The 6000-nt window shown below is 37.7% G+C and overlaps 1 long non-coding RNA gene across 4 annotated transcripts; it reads left to right on the top strand.

Annotated features, from left to right (window-relative positions):
• Nucleotides 1-1235: 1235 nt before the first annotated feature.
• LOC148863101 (uncharacterized) lies at nucleotides 1236-5637 on the top strand. Of its 4 annotated transcripts, none has more exons than XR_016109778.1 (4): nucleotides 1236-1608; nucleotides 1731-1842; nucleotides 4742-4916; nucleotides 5125-5637. It is a non-coding gene; the product is annotated as an uncharacterized LOC148863101 (long non-coding RNA). The 4 variants fall into 4 exon arrangements; XR_016109780.1 differs by having other exon boundaries at nucleotides 1756-1842; XR_016109777.1 differs by lacking the exons at nucleotides 1236-1608; nucleotides 1731-1842 and adding an exon at nucleotides 2115-3170.
• Nucleotides 5638-6000: the final 363 nt, after the last annotated feature.

Here is a 6000-nt window from a genome sequence, read left to right on the forward strand (position 1 = left end):
AAGTACTTTCGTAAAAATGCTACCATAAAAGTGCTTTCGTAAAAGTGCCTTTATGTAAAAATACTTTTTAAAAAGTACTACCATAAAAGTGCTTTCGTAAAAGTACTTTTGTAAAAGTTAGGGTTGTTCATAAGAAGACCCAATCTGACCAAACCGACCAACCCGATTTGGCCAGGTTTTCTTCAATACCGATCAATTTCGGGTTGTAAAAACTTATAAACCGACTTAATAGTTAGTAGTTAGTTTCTAGTTAGTACTTACAACCTATTTAGTTCCTAATTAACTAAGTTGTCTCTATCATAGTTACAACCTAACTTAATTTCTAGTCTTCTAGTTATGAATGACATTAATGGCAAGTAATGTAAGACAGCTAGACAAAGAATTTTTTTGCAAAAGTTTAAAGAAAAGAATCAAAGGATCCTAGTTTCTATGGTCTTTTACACCAAATGGACAACCGATTACAATTATAATTAGGTGTCATTTTTTACTTAGATTAGAAGGTTTCTTGATATATACAAATTTCAGTCTTCTTTCTCTAATACAATTTTACTTTCTATTTTCTTGATAACTTCTATTCTAATACAATTTGACTCTCAAGCATGGTTGAACTTAGAGCCGAAACGACCAAAACCGACCCAATTTGACTAAAACCAACCAGGTTAGTTTTGTTTAACACAGGGTCAGTTTTGGTTTCAATTTTAGGTAACCCGACCAGGTCGGGTTGATTGGAAAAATCTTAGTAAACCAACCCAACCTAACCCATGAACAACCCTACTAAAAGTGCTTTCATGTAGTAGTTTTATAAAAGTGCTTTCGTAAAAGTACTTTTATAAAGTGTTTTGTAAAAGTGCTTTTGCAAAAGTAAACATCTATGACAACAGTTTTATAGGTAGAGTTTCTTAAAAGAATGAAATGAGCAAGATGGGGCATGATTATTTTTCATGGTGCAAGTTAGTTGATTTTTGTGTTATGGGGCTGATTTTTTATTATAAAAAGAATGTAGTCTTTGACAAAAATTTTGTAATTCAACACTAACGTTAGAACAAAAATTAAGAGAACGAGACCCAAAACAATGAAGCAAATATTTCGTAAGCAATCAAAAGGAATGAGGATCATTTTTTATAGCCGATGCAATACTATGTATTTAGGCACTATAATTATTATAATTATTAGTTACAAGTTACAACAACTTTCCTTTCCAACATTGTAGAGACGAGAGAGTAAAGATTAGAATAGTGAGGGCAATGTCTTCAATCTCAATCAACATATAGTAATATTAGTACTAAAGGGTGAAGCGGAGGATTGTGTACGACTAAAAGATATAGGTTAGGGCATTGTGAGAGAAGTGTGAGGAGTTTTGTGAGGGCAATGTCTTTCCCTCTCTGTTTTCCTTCCTCGTAGAGAAATTACAAAAAAGAAAAAGTTGATCTGTTAAAGGCTACGCATTTCGTTACGGAATTGGAAAAATATCACAGTCTCATACATCTGAATCAGAGATTCGAGAAGCGAATCGTTATCTACGTTTCGCATTCTAAAAGAACTCGAGGTCTTTCCAATGAAAATAATGGTCAAATTGAACAATCTTAGGTCATCGCCGTGCGCTTCGAGGTGTTCTTTGGTTTCCCTACTCTCTTGTTTTCCTCTTTTTCTTTTATTTAGCAGACTTTGGGGTCTTTCTTCTTTGTTTTGATGCTACTTCTATGGATCTGTCTTTTTGAGTTTATCTTTAGATAAAAGTGGAGCGCAATTTTGCAGAACGAAGCATATGCTCGTGGACGAACTGCCTGCACTGGCAAAAGAAGTAGCTAGGGTTGAGAATGGAGACTGATTGCATCTACGAAGGTTAGTTTCGGATATTCGTCTTTTAGAAGTCGAATTGGTTCCCCAGGACCCTTCTGCCACTTCTGTAAATTTAATTGGAAAAGAACATTTAAGAAACTTCCAAAAATAATGAAAAAAGCTAGAGTTGGGGAAATTTGGGACGTCTTGACGAAATTCAAAAATATTTCTTTATTCACTGTTTGAATTATATGACTGTATCCGATGTTCCAAATGAAATCTTAACGTAGTTAGCGATTAGATCAATAAATTGCACGTATGAACAATGCATGAGAGACAAGTGCTCTGATCACTTCTCTCCCCTCCATTTTGCATGCCTAACGCGTGTCACTTTTTCCCTTTGTCTTCCCGCTTTCCTTCTCATCTCTACCTCTCCTTGTGTCCTCTACTTCTCCACTTCTCTCCTGAGCCCTCACCCTCGTTCTCTCTCTCTCTCTCTCTCTCTCTCTCTCTCCTGATTTCAGAACTGAAGTCAATTCGCCGCTCATACTTCTGTTCTTCGACTACTCGTTGCCGCCATAGTGAGATCAAGGGATCGATCCCAGCTGTTTCTTATCCTCCTCTCCGCCATGATTTTCGCCTCTACGTGTCTATAGGGGGCGATGTGAAGTGCTTGCTGGCGTCAAGAACTCGTTCAGTGATCCTCAAGGAAAGCTCAGTTCTTGGATTGTTTCCTTTGCAAGTTTGTCGGCGTCTCGTGCTGGAACGAGAGGGAGAATCGTCTCACCCGACTCGACCTCCCTATAATGAATCTCGCCGGGCAGATCCCCATTCTTTGCAGTACTGTCAGAGCCTCCAGGGTCTCGATCTCTCCGGTAGTCTTGGCTTCCAATCTCGCCAAGACTATCTGGCTTCCAATCGTTTCTTTTTGTTTCTTCATCTTCTTTTCTCTTCCCTGTGGCAAAAACATGAACTTTATCCATCTTCTTCTTCTTTACTAAGCTGAAAGAGTTGTCTTGGCTTCCAATCAAGAAGCGTCCACTGCTTCTCCGCTGCCAAGAAGACTGTCGTGATGGCTGCAAAAAGCATGCTCCAATCAGGTAACTAAGCATTCCATTGAAGTTAGACCAACAGAGGTCACATTGATCTTAGGAGGAGCTTGGGCGTTCACCTTAACTTGCAAACCACCAGAGGAAGCAGATTTTGAATTGATCCCACGAGTATCCAAAGTTTCCGAACCTCCAAGCATCATTGATGTTTTCGTTAAATCCAGAGATGGAGACGCCGCGGGGAAGAACGCCGAGGTGGAGTTTCTCTTTCGTGTTTTTGATCACTGCTCGAGGTTTCTTTTAGGCGTTTGATGATTTTCTTTCTGGTCAATTCTGGGAAGGGTGGGTTTTTTCATGTGATTTAGTTCACATGCTCTTGCTTGTAGTGTGAAGACCAGATTTTAATTTGATTTGCTTTGATGACTCTTTTGCTGTCACAGTTTTGTTTATTGTGAGTTGGTGCATATTTCTTGGTTGGGTTTTGTAGGGTTGTCTGGAGTTATTCATATTAGATCTGGTCCAGTTCTTTATGTCTTGTATCTCCTTAATTTTGTGTTTACTATGTTCTCCGCTTCGTCCCCACTTTTAGTCATAGCTTGCTTATGGGCTGAACTCTTAATTTTTCTGTTGTTGTATTACTAGGTATGAGGTTCCTTTCATCCATTTTCCAAAATCAACCTTGTTGATGTGGTGTCGTGACTAGAAAGATTGAATTTTTATTATGAATATTTTGCGAAAATATCTTTTTTTTTTCAATTTATTGTGTGAATAGTAGTTTCTTTCTTTCCTCAACTCTTGCCCTAATAGATAAATAAATAATTGGCAACCTTCTCTGGAGTTAAACAGAAAAGATCAGGTTACTGCATAGTGCTAACTGCTTTGAAGCGAAAATATCATTATCTGTAGTGTCATTCAAGATTGGTTTTTATAATCTGTTCATGTATACATGCATATATCTTTTTTGAATATTTGGGAACTTTTGACAATGGATTTCTGTGGAGTGGGATTTCATTTAACTTCTCTGGGTTTTGCTTATTTGTTATTCTCCAAGATCTGTACTCTTTCATTAGAGATTTCCTGTCTTTTCTATCATCCCTGTGAAGTGTTATATTCATTTGGCTATAGTAGTTGTCTTAAGATAAGATGTCGATTTGAGTGTTTTGGCTACAGCAATTTGAATTGCATTTTGGGCTAGACTAGTTTGTTTTTCTGTTTTGAGATTTCACTTTTAGAAAGAACAGTTTTCCCCCTCTCCAGATGCTGTAGAGCATTAGTTATGCAATTTTAAATTCATTATTGGATTCACAATGTAATGTACAGCTGTGAGTATTTAAAAGAGGGTCCTCTACTTGTGGAGAGGATCATTATGAAGCACCAATTCCTATAGTTTAGGCCACCTAAAAGTGTTTAGTACCAAAAAAAAGCCACTTTAAATTTCACAATTTCGATGTTTTAGATGCTTGGGGATCAATTACAGGATCTTTATGCTTGGATTTTCTCTATTTTTTCTCTCTTCTTTTTTTATTATCTAAGTGTTTCAGTGTTTGTGCTTAGATGTACACAGGTTGCTAAGGATCCATCTTGCAAACAGATCAATGCACTGGAGCAGCACATAAAAAATCTTCTTTCCCCATCTACTCCTTTTTTCTTAAACACTCTGTATGATCCTTACCGAGAAGGCACAGACTTTGTCCATGAATACCCTTTCAGTCTACATGAGGGTGTACCAACTGCTGTTTCTCATGGCCTTTGGCTCAACATCCTAGACTATGATGCTCCCACCCAGCTTGTCAAGCCTCTTGAGCGGAGCACAAGGGGTGGTGTGGTGGTCTTTTTTGTGGCAGAAGATCCTGATATGTACCCTAGCTCTTTCCATGTTTGGTGTTTGTTAACCATTTTCTTATCTTTATCAGGTATGTCGATGCGGTTCTGACCGTACCTAAGGGCACCCTGTTCCCTATGTGTGGTATGAATCTGGCATCCAACCGGGAAATTATTGGTCCTGCAATGTACTTTGGACTCATGGGTGATGGTCAACCAATTGGGCGCTATGACTATGACGATATGTGGGCTGGCTGGTGCAGTAAGGTAAATCCATCTCTCAGTTCCTTCTTTTTCTTATGAGTTTTATTGTGATACTATGAAGCTAGATCTTTGTTCTTGTATGAATTGTCTGTTTCCCTGCCTAATTCGTTATGAATTTCTCATATTGCCTCAAAATGTGGCATAAATACAAAGAAAACTTTTGGCATAGAAAATTGTTGAAATTTTGTCCCTCTGGTTTGTGATTTTGTAGGTGATAGATATGTGACCACTTGGGATGGGGTATCAAAACTGGTCTGCCCTACATCTGGCACAGCAAAGCAAGCAATCCATTCGTGAACCTTAAGAAGGAATACAAGGGTATTTATTGGCAAGAAGAGCTGATCCCTTTCTTCCAGTCAGTATCCCTTCCAAAGGAATGCACCGCTGTTCAGATGTGTTACGTTGCTAGGCTTGGGGAAGTAGATCCCTACTTTGTCAAGCTAGCAGATGCCATGGTCACATGGATCGAAGCTTGGGATGAGCTCAATCCACCTGCAAAAGCTGCTCAGCTACCTAATGGCACTGCATAGAGAATCTTGGTTAACGGTTACTACTCTTTAGCTTGATAGTTGCCTCACTGTTGTATTTTCCTATATTTCTCTAAGCTTTTCTAGATGAGAGCTTGGAGCATATATAATTTTTTGCAGATGGATGCATGTAATTTAATTTTTAGTTTAGAACAACAAAATATTGGTTTTGGTATTGAAATTAAAATTTTGCACCACTTGTTTGGTTGATAAATAAGACAATAACTAGGGCCTTGTCCTCCTCTCTTCAGTATTGCAGTTTCCTGTTTTCTGTAGGGTGGTCATTGCTCTGGTAAACTGGTAACGATGCAGAAACCTGTATCATTGTGATCCACTTGTTGGAGAGATTAACTTGGGAAGTTGAAAAAGGAAATGAGATTTCTAAAATCTATAAATAAGTTGTAGGGGGTATTCTCCCATGTGAATTGTAAGTTCCAAAAACAAATATCAAAACCTGGTTTGAAAACAAATTGATTTTTAAAACAAAATTAAAATTGTTTTTAAAACAAAATTAAAATTGTTTTTAAAACAAAATTACAGAAAACAAGTTACATGTGTTT

Source organism: Nelumbo lutea, chromosome 3 (genome assembly GCF_056320005.1).
Source record: "Nelumbo lutea isolate HS-2025 chromosome 3, American lotus-T2T, whole genome shotgun sequence".
Classification (NCBI taxonomy): Eukaryota; Viridiplantae; Streptophyta; class Magnoliopsida; order Proteales; family Nelumbonaceae; genus Nelumbo; species Nelumbo lutea.